Below are 23,182 nucleotides of genomic sequence, written 5' to 3' on the forward strand. Positions count from 1 at the left end.
GAGCACCCTCAGAAATGTAGAGATGCAAGAGTAATTCTTTGTAGAGATGGGATTGATGGATGGCCCTGTAAAGGAGAAACTAATTTCCCTCACATACGGGACATTAATGAGAAACAACCAGCAGCCTTGGTGGAAGCACAAGGCAGATGGGTCGAGATTGTGAAGAAATTAGTGACAACGACTGGTGTAAATCACTCTTGTTGCTGGCAGAAGTGGACACACCAGCGTCTCTGACTAATTCAATTTCAAATACTACAGTCCACTACACCCGTAGGACACTTTACGGACTGCGTAGAACAGTTCAAACAATGGCGCTGAGCAATATTGTGTTCCTTCAATAAACACAATTTAAACAGGGTCGTAGCTTGGTCAGTTAGAGGGGGTTCTACAGTTTCTATGACAATCCGGCTGGCATATAAGGCATCTACCAAGCCCCACAACTCTTAATGTGGCAGATCCAGTGTGGAAGGATGCCACAGCGAGGCTGGAATGAGGCCCATAAGATTTGATCATAGGAGAAGCAGGGTGCATGAGAGTGGTGTATGTGGCAGTGGAAGGGGAGAGAAAACAATATTTTGTAAAATAAATAGTTTTGACTAGTCTCAAAACAAGGAGGAATAGTGTGTGCGCATTGCTGCCGGTGTGCAAAAAGTGCTGGTGAAATCACCTGTACAAAACATTTACATTTCTTAGGGGAGTGTAACACCTCAAACACCCCCTGTATTTAAATGAACAGTAACGTTGTGAATTCACAAAAAGCCACAGTAAAATTTCACATTCATACGGTCATGACAATTTTTAAAATCTATGTTTTTAATTTGTTTCATTGTTCCATTTTTTCTCCCCCCAAAAATTAACTCATAAATACACAGAATTCTTTACAGGTGCGTACTTTCAGGCCTGGCCTGCCTAAGGATCCAGACAGCAAGAACCTCAGTTACTGTTGCTGAATGATGAGAAAATAGGCTGCGGCATGACCAACAACGTGCGTCTGTCAGGCTGTTGCCCTATGGTACACCGTACATAGATGCCAAGATTTGAGATAGCTGGATTTTAATACAGATTAACTGTAACAGTTCAAAAGTCATCCATATAATTACATTATACAAGCGTCACATAGAGTAACAATAACCAAAGGTCTTGCTGCCACCGTGATAATTAAACAAGGCAGGTCTGAAAGTACAGACTTATAAAGACGATGGCCTGCCCTGTATAATGAACAAAACAGTTAGCAGTAACATTTGTGCATCACTGTACAACTGCGCGCCTGGCCACCCATGAACATTTATCATTGTGATCGCTCTGCCTGTAGGGTGACCATCCGTCCGTAACAGACGACATTTGTCCATAATTTTAGCCTTTCACCATAAGGACACCGAAGACAGGGTGAAATTACAGGTAGATTAGTTTCCCAAGCTGGACTGAAAGACAAAGAGTCTCCTGTGCTCGGAGGGAGGGGCATACAAAAAAGAAAAGGCGTTCTTGACAGGGTATGTCCCCTAAAGAAATGCAAATGTGCAAAATGGTAAATCTGCAAATGTAAAGGGGCTTGAAAACCTGCACTGACTTTAAACAAAGGAGTCACTTAAAGCTTTCTGATGGCAAAGATCTTTTCTTTTAAAGAGGTACCTTAAGGGTGTTCCAAGGTGAGCTGTGGAGTGTGTGCTTTTAATGGAGTGTTATAAAAAAAGTTAGTGCTAGTTATAAACTGTATATTATTCAAATCTGTATTTGATAAGCACTTTTTAATATTTAACCATGAATGCATGTTTAAAATAAGGACTTACACATGCACAGTTGTTACAGGGGCCTCAGTACCTCATAGTACTAACAAACACTGCCAAAGCCAATAGGCCTCATCTGCGCAGGCTTTATTGGCTTTGCCAATGTGTTTTAGCCATATTATACATCAGAGTGGCTGCTGTTCAAGGCTAAAAGTTATGGCATTGTGGAGTGGAGTAGAGCAGCATAGGAGCAGTGGGGTAGAGCCCAGTGGTACAGGGTACAGTGCAGTTTTTAGAGTGGCATGGGACAGAGTAGATCTGCATAGAGTGCAGTGGAGTAAACTGGCATAGAATAGAGTGGCAGAGAGTGCAGTAGTGTAGAGTGGTGCAGTGGCATAGAGTGCAGAGTAGACTCATGTGGCAGAGAGTGGAGTAATGCAGTGTAGAGTGGAGTATAGTGCTGTAGAGTGCAGTCGCATATAGTGGAGTGAAGCAGAGAAGAGTAGCAGAGTGTAGTAGTACAGAGTAGATTGGTGTAGAGTACAGTGGCGGAGAGTGAAATGTTGCAGAGTAGAATCAGTGCAGGGATTTAGAGTGGAGTAGAGTGGCACAGAGAGCAGTGGCATAGAGTACAGCGGTGCAGAGTAAAGGGCAGCGGCGTGCAGTTGTTTAGAGTACATTGGCATAGAGTACTATGGGGTAGTGTAGCATAGAGTGGAGTGGCATACAATAGAGTGGCAGGGAGTGCAGTAATGCAGAGTGGTGCAGTGTCACAGTGTAGAGTAGACTCAGGAGATAAATGTAGAGACCAAGGCATACACTCTAATGCTGTGAGACTGCAGACAAGTTGTGGCTAACTCACATCCTGACATTAGGTGTGAGACTGTCAGACACACCATCTACCATGCCTCTTTATATTTTTTTTTAAGTTGAAAGTCCATGGGTGGTTGGGGTAAGCCAGAGGATTTTGTTTGATCTGTTTAAACTTACATAAAGTTAATTACCTGAATGTTTCACAAACGTTTAGCCAGAGCATTTAAAATGTTCAGAAATATTATCAAAAATGTACTGTTACTTTCTCTTCAAGACAGATTGGGTAGGGGTGATGGCCTTTCCGCAGTACTGAAGGGCATTAATTTACTACTGAACAAGGATGTAATGTGCACCTGAATGTAGCATACCATGAGACAATCACAAAAAGAACAGTCAATAACTAATGCTATGTTAAAAAGTAAATAAAATCACTGACAACATAGTGAGGCACAGCCTCCCTTGCGCGTGTCTGTAAAACTGACGTTTGTTATAGAATTTGCGGCCTGAATTTTGTCCATTTGTCCTTAATTTTTACCCTTTGTAGGGATGATTTTTACAGTCCTGTCCAGAATTTGCATCAATGCCAGGTGGTCACCTGAAATGGCAGCCGTTTGTTTAACAACACTGCCTGCGTTTATTACTGGTTTCAAAATGCGTGCGTAGTCCCTAGCTGCTTTTAACAGCCCAACCAGGTGCCACGACGCAGTTTGGAACCGGTAAACAAAAGGCAGGCAGAAACTCAACACAAATTCACATTAAACAAAGGAAGTCCGAAATGATATATATTATTAAAGATATAATGGGCATAAACCCTTACCTCCCAGAAGAGCACAATCAGTCGATGCGAATAAGTTGTGGTAGATAAACAATCTGCGACTGCAATCCACGTGTCCTTATGAGCTCTGAGGGGAGCTGCTACAGATTACTGTTATTTTTACAAAAAGCGCATGCGCAAGACAGCAATCCTCGTGACTGTCTGTCCCTTGAGAGTAATTAACTCACAGCAATCCTCGTGACTGAGGTCAAGTTACAAAATAAATAATTAAAACAATACCATTAAATTTAAAAACGCGCATGTGCAAGACAGCAATCCTCGTGACTGTCTGTCCCGAGAGAGTAATTAACTCACCGCAATCCTCGTGATTTGGACACGGAGCGTCAAGAGACAGTACACCGTAACTGAGAACAACTTCTAAATGAAAAGCACATGCGTGAGAGAAGTTACTAAAAGAAACGCGCATGCGCTTCTAAGTGCTCTAGACGGGGTGCGCTTTCAGACAGTGAAATTGTCAAAATACTGAATGCGCTTGCGCACGGCTATGCGCATGCGCAGAAAGCCGAGACGACCCGATTCGGACGGGGAGCGGCTAAAGACAGAACACCGGATTTAATTGGTTCCGATAGCGGTAGTTGAAATACACACGCGGAGCTATATAAAATTGATTTGCATGACTTAGTTGCAAAACCGGCGAAAAGGAAGATATCCACACATGGAGTGCTCTCATATAAAAAAAAGAAAATCAAGTGCAATCTGTAAGTAGAAAACAGGTGTTACTGACTGTATAAGTATAGTATGAATTGAGATTTGTGAAAATAATGATTGTGAGCATTCTAATGATGTTTCTAGCGAAAAAGAAAAATACTTTGAAGGAACGGCGATTGCCGTCAGCAAAACTTCTACGAAAATTAACTCTACATTTAAAGGATCGGGTCAGCTAATGTCCTTTGTATTGGTTAAATAATAATAAAATAAGGAAGAGTACAAGGACAGCTTGATATATAAAAGAGGTGAGCTGGTAAACACTTGGAGGTGTTTGTTATGGGCTATAATGCATGTACTTATTAAAGTTAGGTATTTATTAAAAAACACATTATTGAAGTAGAATGCAAATTAAACGAGCATGATTTGATGGGCATGTCACGGTTCTTTGGGTGTTTCTGTTTCTATGGTTACATGTTTTTGTGGTTGGATATGTGGCTAAGGATGGCAAACACATGGTGTAGATGTAACGGTGAACGGGGTTTTTTAGTAGCCCTGGGGGCAATGATTGTTACATGATTTTGATCAGTGAGTAACATATTGTAAAATTGTATATATAGGCACTGTATTTGATGTCCTGAGGATGCCAGAAGTTCAAAGGCCGAAACGCGTCGACTATACTTTTGAGGAATGTTTTGGGAATTATGCAGTATCTTACAAGTATTGAAACAATGCATGCATCGCACCACTTTTTAACCCTTTGCGCTACATTATGCCTGCCCCAGGCATAATGTAGCGCAAAGGGGGCATTCCCTCGTTAGGGGGGTGTAACAGATTGGCCGAACGAATATACCAGGCTGCCCAATTTGAGTGATATATAAAGTGATTTTTATTGCTCGTTATATAGTGTTAACGGGGTTGTGGGTAGTTGGTTTGTAGGTAGGTTTTAGTGTCTCTCTGTGTTCCTCTGTCCAGGGTTCTCATCTGCTTCTTTCTTCTTCTCCAAGGGCCTCGCGGGAAGCGTGTGGGAATAGAAGGAAAATAGGAGTGGTAAGTTTTTGTTTACTCTTCTTTACTTACTTCCTTTCTATTACTCCCTTCCTCTCTTCTGTCTTTTAATTACGTGGATTTCTCTACAGGTGTACTTCTTCCACTTTCTCTCCCTTCCGCCTTTTGGTTATGCCTGTAGTCCCTTAAGTTTTTCCTTTTCTTCTCTATCTCTCTGTCTCACGCTGGCGGGCTTCTTTGCTCTTCTTTCCTGTCTTTCTCCCTTGGTTATTTCTTATCACCTTTCTTTTCTGGATATGCCATACACGTCTCTTTACTGTTCTTACTCTCTTTCTTTTCTCATCAGTTAGTTCCTTTTCTTTTCCTGTTTCCTCGTCTTTACTATGCTCCGTTTCTTGGCTCTCTATATACCTTATTCCTATGTTACTGTTTCTTGTGTTTTCTCTCCTCTTTTCTCCCGATCCCCCCCCTTTTTGTGCACTCCGTGTTTCCCTTCCACCACCTCCCTCCCCTTAGGTGCAGTGCCCGTGTCTCCTTTCCCCACCCGCTCCTTCCTCCCCCGTCCCGAATTCTTGTACCTGGGTCAGCCACGCTTCTCCAGAAGCGTGGCAGGCTCGTTCGTATGCTCCCCGGGGCCAGATCTCTTCTCCACGCTGTGGCATCCACTCGACTCCGGTCTCCGGCAGTTCACCAGGTAGTCGGCGACAGGTCCTGGCGTCTTTCGGATTGCCCCCTTCGCTCGTCTTCCGCTGTTCCGTTTCCTGTTCTGGTCTCCTCGGTGTCCACCACGGAATCCCTTTACACCCCTTCTGAGTGGGCGGCCCCACCCCTTTAACTGTCTCTGAGGCGCGCAATTGTGGCAGGGAGCCAATTGAGAGTGCAGCCACCGGAGTTGCTTCCGTGCTATTCAGGGCAGCGTCAGCACAAGTCCTCTTGATGTGCGGGTCGGCTCGGTCCGACCCGTCACAGACAATCCCCCTAGAGAGCGTCAGGTGGTGAAGCTCGGGAACAGGGTGGCGTGAGAGAAAATCCGTGTTTACCATGAGACGGCCCGGAGAGTGATTCACGTGGAAGTTGTAAAGAAAGAAACCATCTTAGTACTCGAGAGTTGGTATCCTTATTGCGTGCGAGCCTGGTGAGGGGTGCGTGATCCGTCAAGAGGGTGAACGTACGGCCACAGAGATAATAACGGAGGGACTCAATGGCCCATTTGATGGCCAGGCATTCTTTTTCAATGGTGGGATAGTGTTGTTCCCTGGGAAGTAACTTCCTACTGATGTACAAAATGGGGTGGAGGGAACTGTCCTGTTGTGGTTGTGACAACACCGCCCCCAGCCCTACGTCCGAAGCATCAGTTTGTAAATAAAATGCTCTAGTGAAGTCGGGACAGCACAACACCGGGTCTGTAGACAAAGCATTTTTGAGATAGGTGAAACTGTGTAGGCTGGCCTCTGGCAGTGAGGAAAATTTTTTGGGAAAGTCATTTTTTAACAGGTTGGTTAATGGTTCGGCTATGGTTGAGAAACTGGGGATAAACCTCCTATAGTGCCCTACTAATCCTAGAAAGGCACGTATTTCTTTTTTTGAGGTCGGTACCGGGATCTGTTGAATGGCGTCCACCTTTTCTACTTGCGGACGGACCTGTCCTTGACCTAAGACATAACCTAGATATCTAATGGTGGTACACCCCAGTCTACATTTCACTGGGTTAGCAGTCAACCGGGCTTCTCTCAACGCCTGAAGGACTGCCGTTAGGTGTTTGAGGTGTTCTGACCAGGTGGTGCTCAATATCACAATGTCGTCTAGATAAGCCGCCGCGTACGCCTGGTGGGGACGTAGGACCGTGTCCATTAACCTCTGAAATGTGGCGGGAGCCCCATGTAACCCAAAAGGTAAGACAGTAAACTGATATAACCCAGAGGGAGCCGCAAAAGCATTTTTTTCTTTATCTCCTGTCTTCAACTGAATCTGCCAATATCCTTTCGTCGTGTCCAAAGTGGACCTGTACCTGGCCTGACCTAATTTCTCCAACAACTCATCTATACGAGGCATCGGATATGCGTCAAAATACGTGAGTTCATTAACCCTCCGGTAATCACACAAAAACGAGTGATCCCATCTGGTTTGGGTAGTAATACCACAGGGGAACACCAGGGACTGTTGGATGGCTCGATAATTCCTGACTGTAACATTTGCTGAATTTCCTGCTCAATTACAATTTTCTTAGCCTCTGGAACTCGATATGGTCTTTGTCTAGCTATTGCCTCATTCTTGGTACGGATGCTGTGTTCTGCTAAGTGGGTGTGACCAGGTCGTTGAGAGAAAACATCCCTATAGGAATGTACTGTTTGCGTGAGTGCTGTTCTGAGTACCTCTGACAGGGAGGTATTGATTTGGGGACTGCTTTCCTCTTGGTTTATGGAAGAGGGAAAAGAAGGAGATAGTATCTCGTCCCTAAAATCAGTGGTGATATGGTGGACCCTTTCTATGTTTTCCGATTCATGCCATTTTTTTAACAGATTGATGTGATAAATCTGTTCTCTATTGTGTCTATGTGGAAGGGCTATTTTATATGTTGTGGGGTTAATCTGCTCCAAGACCTCGTATGGTCCTTGCCAGCGGGCTAACAATTTATTCTCACTTGTGGGAAGAAGGACTAATACTTTGTCCCCGACATTAAAAGTGCGAAGCACACTTCTGGTGTCATATCCTCTCTTCTGTTTGTCTTGGGCCTCACGGAGACTGGTATGGGCCTTTTCCCAGACAGAGTGTAAATTCTCCCTCAATTCTTTCGTATATGTCAGTAGGGGAGTCATTACGACCTTAGCGGGCGGCTACCGCCGCCCGCCAGGCGGTAACCGCCATGCAGCTGCCAATGCGGCCGCACTCAGGCGGCCCCCATTCTGACATTCCCGCTGGGCCGGCGGGAATGAGGCCGCAACATAGGAGCCGGCTCCTAATGGAGCCGGCGGTGTTGCGGCCGTGCGACGGGTGCAGTTGCACCTGTCGCGCTTTTCACTGTCTGCTATGCAGACAGTGAAAAGCTGGCTGGGGCACTGTTAGGGGCCCCTGCACTGCCCATGCCAGTGGCATGGGCTGTGCAGGGGCCCCCAGGGACCCCAGGACACCCCTTACCGCCAGCCTCTTCCTGGTGGTGCAAACCGCCAGAAACAGGCTGGCGGTAGGGGGATTGTAATCCCCAGGGCAGCGCTGCAAGCAGCGCTGCCCTGGCGGATTACATCCGCCGGGGCCATTGTGGCTGTAAACCGCCGGCCCCGGCGGTGCGACAAAATACGCCGGGAGGCACCGCCAGCCTGTTAGCGGTGCTCCCGTCGTTTTGGCCCTGGCGGTCATAATACCGCCAGGGTCATAATGACCACCTAGATCTTTTGTTTCCTCATCTGTCTCTTCCCATTGTTCGACCAACATGTCGAGAAGAGTGCGGGTGGTCGCCCAAATAACAGTTCGAAGGGACTGTGACCAAGGGATGTAGGAGTATGGGTACGTATGGCATATAAGACGAGGGGTAGTTTCTTCTCCCAATCCCTTCCGTCTTCAGTTATACTCTTCCGGAGTAGGGATTTAATAGTTTTGTTGTAGCGTTCTACGAGACCGTCAGTTTGGGGGTGATATACTGAGGTTCGGATATGTTTTATGCCCAAGGTTTTACTGACTTCTGTCATCAGTCTAGACATAAACGGGGTGCCCTGATCAGTTAAAATTTCTTTAGGGAACCCGACCCTTGAAAAGAATTCAATCATTGCTTGGGCTACTACTTTTGTGTGCATGCTGGGGAGGGGTATAGCCTCGGGATATCGAGTAGCATAATCCACCAATACAAGAACGTACTGCCTTCCCCTACTGGAGGGAGTAAGGGGACCGATAAGATCCATGCCCACCCAAGTGAATGGGGTTTCTATGACCGGGAGGGGTTGTAATGGAGCCGGAGGCTGGGCGACAGGGTTATAAAGTTGACATTTCTGACAATTTAGGCAGTATCTGCGTTTATCCCCATAGATTCCAGGCCAATAGAATTTTCGGAGGATTGCCTCTTCGGTTTTTTCTCGTCCGAGATGTCCCTCCCCTTGGTCCCCATGGGCTAACTGTAAGACCTGTTGTCGGTATTTCCCAGGGACTATTAATTGTTTTAGTCTATCATCCCTAGACTGGGGTACTCTATATAACAGGTGATTATGGATGTAGAATGTTGGTCCCACCCAGGTTTCTTCATTACTCAATGCCCTCTACCATGCATGTTTTAGGGAGGGATCATCCCTCTGACTCTGTCTAAAGTCTCCGGCTACCGTATATACCTTGCCGATGCCTCCTGGGGCGGTCTCCTTATTCTCACAAGGTTTTTCCCAGTATTATTGTCTCTGAATTCGTTTCTGTCTTTTACTTAAGTGATCCTTAGGTGATTGGGTTTCAGTTACTTCTGGGTCGTATGGTACTTCTTCCCACCATTTATGTAACATATGTTCCTCTCCTGCTTTATTCAGTAAGGCAGTAAAGGCAGTGTAATCTGTCCCCACAATAATGTATTCTTCAAGGTGTGGTAACACCCCTACCCTAAGACTTTCCTCTTCACCTCTCCACTGAAACATGTTTGTAGCCATCGGATAATAAGCTTGGTCTCCATGGACGCAGGCGATCAAGACCTGGGACTGGGGTATGTTTTGGCTAGGCTCCACCAGGTCTTTACGAATGACACTCTGGCTGCAACCCGAGACTACCAATGCTATCCTCTCCTTTCCATTGAGAAGGATGGGGAGGATGTATGTGGGTTTTGTTTCACCTACCCAGAACACCCTCCCTTTAGTGACACCGATTTCCATTGGTTCTTCTGTATCCTTCTGCTTGTGTGGGCAATATCGCGCAATGTGTCCCCATTCTGAACAATGATAACATTGGGGTCCGGTTGCAGGAAGTGGGGTTTGGAGCGGATGTGGTACACGCACTCGTTTTGGCTCAATAGAACCCGGAGACCGTGGGTTTAATCCTCTATTTAAAGTATGACACACAGGAGGGGGAACCGGATGTCTACTGGGGTTGGCCTTAAAGTCCGGACTCCTATGGAAGGCACAGGCCAGTTCAATAGCCGATTCATTGCGTAAGCCGGGGTGTTGGCGAACCCAGTTCCGTGTGGACGTGGGTAAGGCATCCAAAAACTGCTCTAATACTACGAGGTCGAACATTTCCTCCCTAGATCGTTCAGTGGGATGCAACCACCACCCAGCAGCATGTTGGACCCGATAATAAAGCGTACGGGGGCTTTCCAGCAGGAGCCACTTCATATGTCGGAACCGTGACCTATAACTCTCACTATCCAGTCCCACTCTTTCTAATATGGTCTTTTTAATCTCTTTATACGGAAGAGTACCAGTAGGATTTACAGTTTGGTACGCTGCTTGTAACTTTCCTGTTAATAATGGCGCAATGTATTGTCCCCACTTGTCCTCGGGCCAACTGGCAGAACCGGCTACCCTCTCGAAATTTAGGAAGAAGGAGTCTGGATCATCTTGCTCCTGAAATTTCTGCAGCACACTACTCGGTACATTAGGGTGCACCTTTGTATGAGCGATGGTTTCTGTGAGTTTACTCACTGCAGTCTCATGAACGAGTTGGTTGTTTGCCATGATTGTGGCTTGACTTTTAAGGGCGGTTTGTAAGGCCTCACACTCCTCTTTAGAGTCCTTCAACTGCTGCTCCCACAACAACTGGAGATGTTGTTGTCCCTCCGCCAGCTGGGCTATAACATCCGCCATTGTGGGTTTGTCCTCCATCCTTTTTTTTTATTTTTATTTTTTTATATGCGGGCCGTCCTCGAATCCCACTTCTGACACCACTTTTTAACCCTTTGCGCTACATTATGCCTGCCCCAGGCATAATGTAGCGCAAAGGGGGCATTCCCTCGTTAGGGGGGTGTAACAGATTGGCCGAACTAATATACCAGACTGCCAATTTGAGTGATATATAAAGTGATTTTTTTTGCTCGTTATATAGTGTTAACGGGGTTGTGGGTAGTTGGTTTGTAGGTAGTTTTTAGTGTCTCTCTGTGTTTCTCTGTCCAGGGTTCTCATCTGCTTCTTTCTTCTTCTCCAAGGGCCTCGCGGGAAGCGTGTGGGAATAGAAGGAAAATAGGAGTGGTAAGTGTTTGTTTACTCTTCTTTACTTACTTCCTTTCTATTACTCCCTTCCTCTCTTCTGTCTTTTAATTACGTGGATTTCTCTACGGGTGTACTTCTTCCGCTTTCTCTCCCTTCCGCCTTTTGGTTATGCCTGTAGTCCCTTAAGTTTTTCCTTTTCTTCTCTATCTCTCTGTCTCACGCTGGCGGGCTTCTTTGCTCTTCTTTCCTGTCTTTCTCCCTTGGTTATTTCTTATCACCTTTCTTTTCTGGATATGCCATACACGTCTCTTTACTGTTCTTACTCTCTTTCTTTTCTCATCAGTTAGTTCCTTTTCTTTTCCTGTTTCCTTGTCTTTACTATGCTCCGTTTCTTGGCTCTCTATATACCTTATTCCTATGTTACTGTTTCTTGTGTTTTCTCTCCTCTTTTCTCCCGGTTCCCCCCCCCCTTTTTGTGCACTCTGTGTTTCCTTTCCACCACCTCCCTCCCCTTAGGTGCAGTGCCCGTGTCTCCTTTCCCCACCCGCTCCTCCCTCCCCCGTCCCGAATTCTCATACCTGGGTCGGCCACGCTTCTCCAGAAGGGTGGCAGGCTTGTTCGTATGCTCCCCGGGGCCAGATCTCTTCTCCACGCTGTGGCATCCTCTCGACTCCGGTCTCCGGCAGTTCACCAGGTAGTCGGCGACAGGTCCTGGCGTCTTTCGGATTGCCCTCTTCGCTCGTCTTCCACTGTTCCGTTTCCTGTTCTGGTCTCCTCGGTGTCCACCACGGAATCCCTTTACACCCCTTCTGAGTGGGCGGCCCCACCCCTTTAACTGTCTCTGAGCCGTGCAATTGTGGCAGGGAACCTATTGAGAGCGCAGCCACCGGAGTTGCTTCTGTGCTATTCAGGGCAGCGTCAGCACAAGTCCTCTTGATGTGCGGGTCGGCTCGGTCCGACCCGTCACAGGGGGCAGTAAAAATGGCACAAGGAAATCTAAGAGATTTCCTAGTGCGATTTTCCTCAGCACTTTTAACGCCTGTCAGAGTAGGCGTTAAAAGGGGGCATGCCATTGATTACAATGGGCCCCTATGTGCCCTGCAGGAGTAGCACCAACATTATGGTGCTACTCCTGCAGAGTACATCAAAAGCGTAAAAAAAAAGAAACTGTTGCCCCTACCCTGTGCCATGGCGTGCCGTATTTTAAATACAGCCAACACATGGTGGCAGTATGGGGGTGCTAAGGGGCTCAAGGAAAGTGGCGCTGCACTGGGTGCTGTGCCACTTTTCTCAAATCAGTCCCTTAGTCTCCTTTGTGGAGCTCAAAATCCTCCTGTCGGACAATCCTGGAAGCTGTAGTCAGGAAAGTTGTGTTGAAGCAGAATATCTTAGCTAGTGTATGTTGAAGTCTTCTTTCAAGTGGTAAAATGCTCTGGGTGGAACTAACTTGATTTTTTCCACTCCTTGGGTTGATAGTTTTGGTTGGTTAATCTATTTCTCCAGAAGCTGAATTTTTTCGCAGTCCCAGCTTTCTCTACTGGTTACATTAGAATAAGTCCTCTTGCAGCCTTTTGTATCTCTCTAGTAATACAGGAGATCAGCCAGCTTACCCTTCAGTCTTCTTCTTAGTCCTAGGCACAAGTGGTAGAAGATCTAGCCATTCAGGGTACCTTATAGTTCACAGACAGCAATTCTAAACCTATTTTGTTCTTCCACAGGTCCGTATGAGTTGGCTGGAATGAATGTCCTACATTCATGCAATTCACTAGCTAGTTGGTGGGGGTTACTCCTCACCACTCCTTAACCAATGGGTAAAACATTCTCAAGGATAACCCCTCCTATTTTCCAGCTCATCCTGTTTGCCTTACTGCAAGCTACCTACAGTATACAAGTCTCAGAGAAATTCAACATAGAAGATCCATTTTGACACAGGAAGGGGCTTGCGGCACACCTCAGCATGTGTCCAGGGTAATGAGCAGTCCCCTTCCACTCAGCTACTCCAAGATGGTTCTGGGTCATCTTTTACTGAGACTAAAGCCAGGAGGGCTTAAGTGTATTCTTGTATCAAAACTGCTGACAGGAAGGTTACCGCCATACAGGCTACCTCCACGCCGGCCTCATTAAGAGTTTCCCACTAGGTCAGCCGATGGAAACCTGAGTTTCCACCCGCTGGCCTAGTGGGAAACAGCCTACAGCATTGTCTCCAGCTTGCAACTGAGCCAGCTGCAATGCTGTAGAGCGCAGGGTGCACCCGTTCTCCACCAGCATTTTCATGGTTGTGGTACCGCCATTAAACCACTGGCAGAGAAGGGGGTCGTAATCCCAAGGGCAATGCTGCTTGCAGCGCTGCCCTGGTGGATTCGGACCGTCGCCACTTCCAGACTGCTGGGATCTCCGATCCTGGCAGAACTGGCGATTCTCTGGTGGCCCGACCACCAGGGCTGTAATGTGGCAGTTGGACCACTGCCATCCACTAGTCGGATGGTCTAGTGACTGCCAGACTTGTGATGAGGCACTTACTGTACTGACATCTCACTGGTCATTTTCTGCTTCTACCAAAATAAATGTTTGGATCCTACTTAACTGCCTTTCTTGAGCTAACATGCATCAAATATCTGATGCAAGTCATTCTGTGAAGACCAAACTGTTGTTTTAGCTCTGGGAGAGGCATTTCAAACTTTTCAAACTCATCAAGTGCTTCCCTGGCAGGGCCAGCCATAGACAATTTAATGTAACTTAGCCTACTAGAACTTCAGACAGAAAAAGTGCAACTTTCCAAAAGCTACCATTTATATATATATATATATATATATATATATATATATATATATATATATATATATATATATATATATATATATATATATACATATATATATATATATATATACATATATATATATATATATATATATATATATATATATATATATATATATCCACAACAATCGGTCTTCAAAGTGGAGAACTCTGGCTGCTGGTGCACACGTGAGGGTGAAGACCACCACCCTTGTTAAATTCAAACGCAAGAAAGGCGCTGCACTCCCGGAGGTTTCTCTTTGTGGTAACCATTTATTTCTTCCAGAGAGCATGAAATCAGACCCCACAACGCGTTTCGACTATCGTCTTCCTCAAGTGGTATCTCGTCTGCATTCACATTATTAGCGCAATCACAGCTTATATATGCGCGAAGCATTCTGGGACATATTTATTATTGCTGGTGCATTCTGGGATTTATAGTTCTCTGATGTGTTCCACCTGGGACTTGTTAGTAAATTGTGACATCATTATTTCCATTTTGGTAATCAGGACGGCTTGATACATTTTCACTTTCAAAACGGCTCCCATGAAGTAGTTTAATTGCCTCATTGCCTTTATCTCCGTGCATCTGCACATTTAACTTTCATGCCGATATTTTAAACAGTATTCACAAGTCGTGTCTATTTATAAATCATCTCAATGTCACAGTGATTATTTCCTTTCCGTTTTCTCTTCTCACGTTCCTAGAGAACCATTAAATATATTGATTTAAATTCCACATCGCCTCCAGGCCCTCATCCAATTCAAGGGCCGCATTGGTATTGTGAAAAACAAAGGGGCACTTGCTCACCATTTTTCACGATGAGATTGTCCCATAAGTGGAAGTGTGGCGCAAGGCGCATTGGAAGTTCGACATCCCGTCCTTAGTCTTCCATTGTAAAGTACAAACGCAGAGGCACAGTGTCCCCTCGCCTCCTCTTTCACAATTGATGTTTCAAGAATCCACAGTACCGGGTGCTACCACTCTAAATTCTATCCACAACAATCGGTCTTCAAAGTGGAGCACTCTGGCTGCTGGTGCACACGTGAGGGTGAAGACCACCACCCTTGTTAAATTCAAACGCAAGAAAGGCGCTGCACTCCCGGAGGTTTCTCTTTGTGGTAACCATTTATTTCTTCCAGAGAGCATGAAATCAGACCCCACAACGCGTTTCGACTATCGTCTTCCTCAAGTGGTATCTCGTCTGCATTCACATTATTAGCGCAATCACAGCTTATATATGCGCGAAGCATTCTGGGACATATTTATTATTGCTGGTGCATTCTGGGATTTATAGTTCTCTGATGTGTTCCACCTGGGACTTGTTAGTAAATTGTGACATCATTATTTCCATTTTGGTAATCAGGACGGCTTGATACATTTTCACTTTCAAAACGGCTCCCATGAAGTAGTTTAATTGCCTCATTGCCTTTATCTCCGTGCATCTGCACATTTAACTTTCATGCCGATATTTTAAACAGTATTCACAAGTCGTGTCTATTTATAAATCATCTCAATGTCACAGTGATTATTTCCTTTCCGTTTTCTCTTCTCACGTTCCTAGAGAACCATTAAATATATTGATTTAAATTCCACATCGCCTCCAGGCCCTCATCCAATTCAAGGGCCGCATCGGTATTGTGAAAAACAAAGGGGCACTTGCTCACCATTTTTCACGATGAGATTGTCCCATAAGTGGAAGTGTGGCGCAAGGCGCATTGGAAGTTCGACATCCCGTCCTTACTCTTCCATTGTAAAGTACAAACGCAGAGGCACAGTGTCCCCTCGCCTCCTCTTTCACAATTGATGTTTCAAGAATCCACAGTACCGGGTGCTACCACTCTAAATTCTATCCACAACAATCGGTCTTCAAAGTGGAGCACTCTGGCTGCTGGTGCACACGTGAGGGTGAAGACCACCACCCTTGTTAAATTCAAACGCAAGAAAGACGCTGCACTCCCGGAGGTTTCTCTTTGTGGTAACCATTTATTTCTTCCAGAGAGCATGAAATCAGACCCCACAACGCGTTTCGACTATCGTCTTCCTCAAGTGGTATCTCGTCTGCATTCACATTATTAGCGCAATCACAGCTTATATATGCGCGAAGCATTCTGGGACATATTTATTATTGCTGGTGCATTCTGGGATTTATAGTTCTCTGATGTGTTCCACCTGGGACTTGTTAGTAAATTGTGACATCATTATTTCCATTTTGGTAATCAGGACGGCTTGATACATTTTGACTTTCAAAACGGCTCCCATGAAGTAGTTTAATTGCCTCATTGCCTTTATCTCCGTGCATCTGCACATTTAACTTTCATGCCGATATTTTAAACAGTATTCACAAGTCGTGTCTATTTATAAATCATCTCAATGTCACAGTGATTATTTCCTTTCCGTTTTCTCTTCTCACGTTCCTAGAGAACCATTAAATATATTGATTTAAATTCCACATCGCCTCCAGGCCCTCATCCAATTCAAGGGCCGCATCGATATTGTGAAAAACAAAGGGGCACTTGCTCACCATTTTTCACGATGAGATTGTCCCATAAGTGGAAGTGTGGCGCAAGGCGCATTGGAAGTTCGACATCCCGTCCTTAGTCTTCCATTGTAAAGTACAGGAAATAATCACTGTGACATTGAGATGATTTATAAATAGACACGACTTGTGAATACTGTTTAAAATATCGGCATGAAAGTTAAATGTGCAGATGCACGGAGATAAAGGCAATGAGGCAATTAAACTACTTCATGGGAGCCGTTTTGAAAGTGAAAATGTATCAAGCCATCCTGATTACCAAAATGGAAATAATGATGTCACAATTTACTAACAAGTCCCAGGTGGAACACATCAGAGAACTATAAATCCCAGAATGCACCAGCAATAATAAATATGTCCCAGAATGCTTCGCGCATATATAAGCTGTGATTGCGCTAATAATGTGAATGCAGATGAGATACCACTTGAGGAAGACGATAGTCGAAACGCGTTGTGGGGTCTGATTTCATGCTCTCTGGAAGAAATAAATGGTTACCACAATGAGAAACCTCCGGGAGTGCAGCGCCTTTCTTGCGTTTGAATTTAACAAGGGTGGTGGTCTTCACCCTCACGTGTGCACCAGCAGCCAGAGTGCTCCACTTTGAAGACCGATTGTTGTGGATAGAATTTAGAGTGGTAGCACCCGGTACTGTGGATTCTTGAAACATCAATTGTGAAAGAGGAGGCGAGGGGACACTGTGCCTCTGCGTTTGTACTTTACAATGGAAGACTAAGGACGGGATGTCGAACTTCCAATGCGCCTTGCGCCACACTTCCACTTATGGGACAATCTCATCGTGAAAAATGGTGAGCAAGTGCCCCTTTGTTTTTCACAATACCGATGCGGCCCTTGAATTGGATGAGGGCCTGGAGGCGATGTGGAATTTAAATCAATATATTTAATGGTTCTCTAGGAACGTGAGAAGAGAAAACGGAAAGGAAATAATCACTGTGACATTGAGATGATTTATAAATAGACACGACTTGTGAATACTGATTAAAATATCGGCATAAAAGTTAAATGTGCAGATGCACGGAGATAAAGGCAATGAGGCAATTAAACTACTTCATGGGAGCCGTTTTGAAAGTGAAAATGTATCAAGCCGTCCTGATTACCAAAATGGAAATAATGATGTCACAATTTACTAACAAGTCCCAGGTGGAACACATCAGAGAACTATAAATCCCAGAATGCACCAGCAATAATAAATATGTCCCAGAATGCTTCGCGCATATATAAGCTGTGATTGCGCTAATAATGTGAATGCAGACGAGATACCACTTGAGGAAGACGATAGTCGAAACGCGTTGTGGGGTCTGATTTCATGCTCTCTGGAAGAAATAAATGGTTACCACAAAGAGAAACCTCCGGGAGTGCAGCGCCTTTCTTGCGTTTGAATATATATATATATATATATATATATATATATATCAAGTCCAACTTCACCATTGAATTGGATTGCTAATGCCTATTAAAAACTAATTTTGGAGTGAACTTTGTAGTTGGTTAAGAACAAACATACAAAACTAGTATTTAAATTAGACTTCAACTTTCCTTCTGAAACAAACCATGGGGCTATAAACTAAAAATAGCTCCAGAGGGCTTGTCACTCTATGAAAATGCCAATCTTATACCTGCTCGTGTTCTACTTTTAAACACTGGGCACACTACTTTGAGAACTGGAACCTCTTCTTTGGGTACACTTACTTAGAGTTAAAGTAGGACTTTCTCTTTTTAGAAATAGATACTTTGACTGTCAGCCTGACTTTGTAAAGGCTACAGCAGTCAGGCTACACATGGAGGCTTGAAGCCATATTTTTCCAAGCAGCCTAGTGGATGGCACAATATATACTGTATGCCACTGGCAGCATTTACCTTCTATGCCCTTTGGTATAGTTGTAACCCACTTAAGGACCCTCATAACAAAATGTTTGCCACTTTGCTTATATACTAATCTTTGCAGATTGGCCCCTTGGCTCATGGGATGAAACACCGTTACTTTGGTGAATATGATAAACTCAGACTGCTTTCTGCCTCAACTTCAGGGTTCTCCATCTTGTGCTGTCACCCACCCACCCACAACCTAAACTGACTCAGACAGCTAGAGATGCCTCAGTTCAAAATATGCACTATGCATGAGCCATATGTTGCATGAAAAAAACAGAGACAATGAAGTGAAAAAAGCAAATACTCTTATTTAATGCAAAATGGAGCAAAGTGTGAAAATGTGAAATGAAACAGGGATCACATGGCTGACATTGACTACCTTAGGGGGTTTTAGACATTGTTGAATATTCAATCAGTGTTTATGCTTGTGAAGTTAAAGACATGAATCTAGAGTCTGATAGGTACCAGTTTAAAAGTTGGTTTTTAATTACTCCCGGGTATGAGACTTGGCAGTTCCCAACTAAGTTAAAACCCTGCTAAATGCATCTGGTGAATGCTGGTGCTAGATGTGACTGACAGGCTGTAGCATGTAGGGAATAATTTGGAGTGGTTTCTTAACTGGGAATGGCCACTGCTTGTGGGAGTGGGAGTATTAGTGAACAGTGATGTTGATTCTCTGAATTACTTAGAAGTACACAGTGTCTACAGTGAGGGGGGTTGCCCAATACCAACATTAGTGGGCCACAAGGCGCTCTGAATCAGTCATGATTGGCCATGCAGCACCATCAAAAGGTTGCTGCGGGCTTCTAATTCAGTAGTGGTCTGGTGGGAGCAGTATGATTCCTTGTGCTCTAAACCCTCTAAAGTTATTTTGGGTTTTTTCAGATTCAGCAAAGAAAAGCCATAGAAACAAACATTACAATGATAAGCAGTACACTCCAGTTGCAGCAGAGAGGAGATAGGCAGTGATATCCATTGTGTGTTATACCTGGTGACAATATACAAATGAGTCAAAGGCATAACATAGCATAACAAATGCTAAGTTACTTTGGCCCAGATATAAGAAAAGTGGTGCTGCATTTGGTGCAGCACCATATTTCTTGCGCCCCTTAGCACTCTCCTAACCCTATGATGTATGTGCTGTATCTAAGATACCACGCACCATGGCGGTGGTTAAGGAACTAGCGTCAAACTTTTTGTTGTAAATTCGGAGTTTTGCAGGATTAGCCTAAAAAATGTTGACGCTAATCCTGCAAAGCACATTGTAAACAATGGTGTGCCTCCTTTTAACACCTGCTCTGAGCAGGCATTAAAAGTGCAGAGTAAAATGACTGAAAGATTTCTTTGGGCTGTTTTTTTCTTCTCCCCTAATGGTAGAATGCCCCCTTTGCATACATTATGCCTGACACAGGCATAATATAGTGTAAAGGGTTACAAAATGTCAGAATGCATGCATTGCACCACTTTGTAAATTTGGTATTGGGATTTTGGCCTCGCTGGGCACATTAGTGTAAAAAAGATGCTGCTACTGTGGTGCAATGAGGCTCTTAAATCTTCCCCTAAATGTCACCTATCATGGAATAAACATGGCAGTAGTTATGTTGAGTGACTAACAAACCTAGCCAGTGCTGATTAAGCTTATCTGTACAGAGTGTACAGCAGAGGAGGATCACTGACTCTTTAGGGGGGGAAGGGGAAGAGTGAGAAGTGAAAAATAGAAAGAGAAAAACAGAAAAACAGAAAAATAGAAAGAGAAAAAGAGTAGGGGGAGAGGCAAGGAACAGGGCAGCTATCCTGGGTGGGGGGGATAAGCCAGCTGACAGAAGGGTCAGGCAGAAAGAGTTTATAGAGCTTTGTTCTCCTGTAGGTATTAATCAAAGCCATCCCAGAGGCGCCTGGGGTCAGAAGTGCCATGATGCTTATTGTGTAGAGTGGTATCAGCACCTCTGACAGAGCATAACAAATTCCCCCATTTGACAAAGGCGCTTGGGAATGTAGACTGCTAGAACTGTTTTGGTGCCCAAAGAGAAGAGGAGGTCCACTAATGAGGAAGTGTGTGGATTTAGTTCTGAACTGTGGTGATTGACAGGTAGGCCCAAGACCAATCTCTACTGCAATCCCTGTGACCTGATGTAGCAGGTCTTGGATCTTTGTCCAGAATAGGAGTGCCATATTGCATTTAAGAAATGCATGTTGGCAGTCCCCTGGTCCCTCCCCACAACACCAACATATTTTTGAGTCCCTCAGCCACAGTTTGTGTAGTCTTACTGGGGTCCAGTAAATTTTGTGGATGGACCAAAATCGAGATTGTGCTAGGGCAGGGGTTATTTTGGCTTTGAAGGGAGATTTCCAGATCTCTTGCCATGTCATTTGATTGAAGTTTGAGGCACCTGCTAATCAAGTATGTGGTTCCCATTTCCAGTTAAATAATCTCAGAGCCTGTTCATTAGATATGTTGAGCAGTTTGTACATCTGTGAAGCGGTATTCCCTCTCCTTTTAATGGTGCCTAACAGTTCGGGGAGGTCTGGTTCATTTACAAGTAACTGATGCATCAGTGCTGATGCACCAGTTTTCTTGTGTCACCACTGCCCTAACTAACGACACCATGGGTGCTCCGTATTTACTATATGGCGCATAATGGCACATGCTAGGCCAATAGTGTCAACATTACTGATGCTATTGTGGCACTTTGTTGCACTAGCATAAAAAAATGTAGACGCTAGTGCAGCAAAGTGCAAGGAGGAACACTGATTAAAATGGGTGCATACACTAATGCCTGCTTTGAGCAGGCATTAAAAATTATGCCAAAAATGACCCAGTGAAATCTTATAGATTTCACTGCACCATTTTGCAGGCCTCCTAACCCCAGAATACCCCTTTGCATACATTATGCCTGACTCAGGAATAATGTGGTGCAAGGGGTCACAAAGTGGCGCAATGCATGCATTGTGCCACTTTGTAAATATGGTGCTATGAAAATTGGCTCCTTGAGCCAAATAATCGTTTAAAAAAAATACGACACTATTATGGTGCAAAGAGATGCTAGGGACTTGTAAATCTGGCCCAGAGTTTTTAAGATCTCAGGTAAGCAATATGCCCAGATATTTGATGGCCATTGATTGCCACTTTAGATCAAGGTCACCAACTACAGCAGAGATAGTGTACATTTAGGGGGAATGCCTCTGTTTTATCTTTATTGGGGAACAGCCTGATGCTCATTAATATTTTTCTATTTCTTTTGTGGTGATTAGTATAGCTTGTGGGGCATTAGCGGTAAATAACAACAACTCATCTGTGTAAGCAGCTACCATTTGTTTGCCAGAGACATTAATACTTTGGATCCCTGGGTTTTTCCAAAAGGTGGAGATTAATGGTGTAATGACCAGTAGGAAGACAAGGGGTGAGAGCGAGCAACCTTGATGAGTACCTTGAGAGAATGAAGGGTTGGGATATGTGGCCGTTGACTCTAACCTTTACTGTGGGGTCAAAGTAAAGGGCCATAACCAGGTGGATAAATTCATCCCCATGTGGTATCTGTTTATGGCAGCATGTAAAAAAGACCAGGGGACCTTTTCAAAGGCCTTTTCTGCACTTAGTTCTAGGGTCACTGTTGGTGATAGGAATAATTCTGCTCATTTTAAGGCATGGCAGAATGTCCTGTTGTTGCCCGCCATAAGTCTGACAATAAGGAAACGCATTTGAGAGTTTGGTATTACATTTTGAATGATGGACTCAAGCCTGTGGGCAGCAATTTCAATACTGATAAGGTAGATTGTTCTGTAATTTTTGACGTTTAAGTAACTTTTCCTTCCTTCGGTATAACTACAATAGTGACTTTAATGGCTGAGCTGGTAATGCGACCCGATGAGACAAATGGTTGGAAGGGGATGCATCACTTTGTAGGCAAATATTTTATAAAATGTTGTCGAATAGCTACCTGGGACTGGGGCATTCCCAAATTTCAGGGAACATATTGCTGAGATTATTTCCTATTCTGTGATGGGTTTATTGATTGTGAGAGAGTCCTGTTGTGATATTTTGGGGAGATTGCAGGAACGGAGGTATTAATTAATGTCTGCTGTAGAGGAGGGAGCATTGATGTTGTAGAGGTCTGCATGATACAATTTAAAGGAGCTTGATTAGGGTGTTTAGTAGGTAGCACAAGTCCAGACCGTAGGTGTGCATGGTGCCCTGGGTTGGATTATTCTGTGCATTGGTGCAGTTTATGTCAAAGGACCCCTAGGTAGCCAAGGGAGAGAGTGGAGATGCCAGGGAGAGGAGAAAAAGCTAGAGTACAGGAGATAGAGAAAGGGGAAAAGAAGAATCAGTGTAACACACCATACATGTAATACTATAACAAAGTCAATAAACACAACCTCTCCACACCCTCCACCCAACCCTTGGAATTCATATGACACATTCCCCCACACTTATTCAACATGGAACACACTGAGCCATGAGCTGGCCTGTCCCATACTGTCTGGGTAGCTACCCAGCCTGGCAGGATAGCTGGTTAGTAGCAATAGGAGAGAGAGAGTCAAACTTTAGGGCATCAAAAGAGTATTAATATGAACTGGTGGTGTGCAAAGTGGGTTATGGTGAAGGTCTGTTGGGACGTCCAAGGTGTAGGCTAAATAGGTGCCTGAACTCTATCAATAAGAGGGTACTAGGTTTTACTAGGTTAAAACATAAGTGTGATGGCTAAAGGTTGCACACTATAATGGTTATGGTTGTGGTGGGAGGCATATTGATTAATAGCCTATATAGACATAGAGCAACAACATTTCATCCAAAAACCTCAACAATTTAAACAGAAACATCA

The 23,182-nt window shown here is 44.5% G+C and overlaps 1 protein-coding gene and 1 long non-coding RNA gene across 3 annotated transcripts in view; one reads left to right on the forward strand and one right to left on the reverse strand.

The window, feature by feature from the left end:
• LOC138282366 (uncharacterized) overlaps positions 1–3,603 on the reverse strand; it is a 50,939-nt gene extending 47,336 nt beyond the window's left edge. Inside the window, exon 1 of the mRNA XM_069219806.1 lies at positions 3,355–3,603. The gene's annotated coding sequence lies outside the window, so the exon portion shown is untranslated. The remainder of the gene's footprint in view (positions 1–3,354) is intronic.
• A 56-nt stretch (positions 3,604–3,659) lies between these two features.
• Positions 3,660–23,182, forward strand: part of LOC138282367 (uncharacterized) — a 46,699-nt gene continuing 27,176 nt past the window's right edge. Inside the window, exons 1-3 of one of the 2 annotated variants that reach the window (XR_011200939.1) lie at positions 3,660–4,070; positions 5,025–5,067; positions 11,129–11,171. This is a non-coding gene — a long non-coding RNA (uncharacterized lncRNA). The remainder of the gene's footprint in view (positions 4,071–5,024; positions 5,068–11,128; positions 11,172–23,182) is intronic. The other variant, XR_011200938.1, reaches the window with a different exon arrangement.

The sequence above is a fragment of the Pleurodeles waltl genome, chromosome 2_2 (assembly GCF_031143425.1).
Source record: "Pleurodeles waltl isolate 20211129_DDA chromosome 2_2, aPleWal1.hap1.20221129, whole genome shotgun sequence".
In the NCBI taxonomy this organism is placed as follows: domain Eukaryota; kingdom Metazoa; phylum Chordata; class Amphibia; order Caudata; family Salamandridae; genus Pleurodeles; species Pleurodeles waltl.